The following is a 2,557-nucleotide window of genomic DNA, read 5'->3' on the forward strand; positions in this document are numbered from 1 at the left end:
ACGCATTCCACAAACTAGACAACTTGCATAGATGTTATGGTTAGCACTGTGTGGGATCTTTCGGCTAGGGCTCGTCGGATGGGGGGGATCTTTCAGTTGTTCCAGCTAAACACATACAAGAGATTCTGGTGCTAACCTGGCCGTTAGGTGTTATACAAATCAAATCAATAGTGCCATATGCATCGCCGCACGGAGTTAGGTCTTGTAATCTCCGCGTTTACCCACCCTACCATGTTAACTCTGCTCGCCTATTTCTTGTGTTAACCCTTAAACCTCTATATGTTCCCCCTTCCCAATACCCCGTATAGCTATTCTACTCCAATTTCATGTTGATCAATCTTCAGTGTATTTTCATATTTTAACTCCACTCCAACTAACAACCATTCTCAGCATCACCTCAAATCTTCATAACATCTTATTTATCTACAGTTACAGCAACTTAAGCGGTGTTTTTCTTACTTTTAGTGGTAGCTTACGTTTGGTTTTCCATCGCTGCAACAGGCCTGCATGCATTGATGTGTCCTAGATTAGATTATAGTGTACAAAATTTAAATGCAAAAAAAATAATAATAATAGCAATAGTAGCTTCGGTTGAATTCAGTGTGTGTGTGTGTGTGTGTCAATCATTTTCCTTGAAGACATCCGATATGGATATGTCTGTGCCTATCCAGGCCACGACATAGAATTTCAGAGGCAACTGTATGTCCTCTGCCAAGGTCAAAAATAAGGTTGATCGCAAATTTTCGTTGTGCGGCAGAAGTTTGACCTCAGTTGGATAACTTTCGTCAATATTAAATTACACTGGAGAAACCGAGATCGACTGGCAAACCTTTTATTCTTTTCTTTTCTTTTATCTCGCCGTACCACCAAACTGACCTTCCACAATTTAGTTCCATGGATCGAATGATCCAGCGCTTGAGCTTTGATTTTGTTTCTTTATCCCATTCTAAAGCACAAGCGCTAGATAACCCACCAAGATAACCCAAAGCTCGCTCTCCCGTCAAAAGCTTTCGCGCTATTCTCGTTTATTCCCTAGCACGAAGATAAGCTACAGTTCTGTGCACACAAATAAGTCCATCCAAATATGGGCCGTCACAGATGGAAGCAAGGTTGGATAAAACTCTTCGTATATTTTGGGAAGTCGAGAATTGTGTGGAGGCTGGGTTGAATACCAAAGAAGAAGACGATTCTGAAGCACATTTCGTAAGCCACCTTTCACGGTTGCCATCCGGGGAGTATGCAGTTCGTCTGCCACTAAATAACAATACTGATCGTTTAGGAGAATCTTATGCTCAGGCTTATCGACGGTTCATCAGTCTGGAGCGAAAACTGGAGCGTAATCCTACACTCAAGGAGCGGTATTCCGCCTTTATGAGGGAGTACATTGATTTGCATCATATGCACCAAGTCAACCCTGATTCCCGTAGCCTCTGCAAATATTTCTTGGCTCATCACTGTGTCCTAAAGGAGGACAGTACGACGACAAAACTCCGTGTCGTTTTCGATGGATCCGCAGCTACATCAACTGGATATTCTCTAAATGATGTGATGATTACAGACCCTGTTATTCAGCCTGCATTGTTTAACATATTGATTCGCTTTCGAACATATCCAGTCGCTCTCACTGGGGACATTTGTAAAATGTACCGCTGCGTACGAGTGTCTCCAACCGACAATTTGTATCAGTGCATCCTATGGCGAGATTCCATCGAGTCCGAGGTTCAAGTCTACACATTAGACACCGTCACATACGGGACGAGGGCTGCTTGGTTCTTCGTTCTAGTGTGGCTACAGAAGTTCACGGATTCTGTGATGCCAGCTAAGAGGCATATGGCGCTTGCGTGTATGTCGTGTCCTGGGAAGCCCAGTCTTCGAGCCACGTTTTGTGCTCAAAGTCGCGAGTGGCGCCGCTAAAGACTATATCGATTCCTAAGCTGGAATTAAGTTGAGCCCATTTGATTGCGAAAATCATGCAGAATGTAAAGGACATGGGAATCTTTACAGGTCGGTTCTATTGCTGGTCGGATTCGTCAACAGCATTATCTTGGATTAGGGACGAGCCAGCTAAATTTCAAGTTTTCGTGGCAAATCGAGTGGCATCAATTCAGGAGTTGACGGCAGCCATGGAATGGCGCTATGTTCCCACATCTTTAAATCCTGCTGATATTCTCTCGAGAGGCTCGCTTCCCAGCCATCTTATCCAGTCAGAGCTATGGTTTCACGGCCCATCCTTTTTGCTAGGCTCCAAGGATAAGTGGCCTGTATCTCCTGCTAACAACATAGCAACTTTGGAGCTTCGCAAGAGAGTATTGCTAATCACGTCTCCACATGCCGATCTCACGTCCGGATGCAAATTTGCGAATTCATTCTTTCGCATGCAGCGCAGATTCGCCTACATGCATAAATTTATACATCGTCTTAGGCATCCAGGACTCACCGTTTCTGATATTCGGCAAGGAACGCATCGTCTAATTCGACACATTCAGCTGGCAAATTTGTGGATGGACATAAAGGAGATTCGGCGCAATGGTCAAGTCATGAAATCCAGTTCTATTAG

The 2,557-nt window shown here is 44.1% G+C and overlaps 1 long non-coding RNA gene across 1 annotated transcript; it reads right to left on the reverse strand.

Moving 5' to 3' along the window:
• Positions 1-322: 322 nt before the first annotated feature.
• LOC117188765 lies at positions 323-1,097 on the reverse strand. The gene is made up of 2 exons (XR_004472827.1): positions 477-1,097; positions 323-438 (listed from the first exon to the last, which is right to left on the reverse strand). It is a non-coding gene; the product is annotated as an uncharacterized LOC117188765 (long non-coding RNA).
• Between the last annotated feature and the right edge of the window lie 1,460 nt (positions 1,098-2,557).

Source organism: Drosophila miranda, chromosome XL (genome assembly GCF_003369915.1).
Source record: "Drosophila miranda strain MSH22 chromosome XL, D.miranda_PacBio2.1, whole genome shotgun sequence".
In the NCBI taxonomy this organism is placed as follows: Eukaryota; Metazoa; Arthropoda; class Insecta; order Diptera; family Drosophilidae; genus Drosophila; species Drosophila miranda.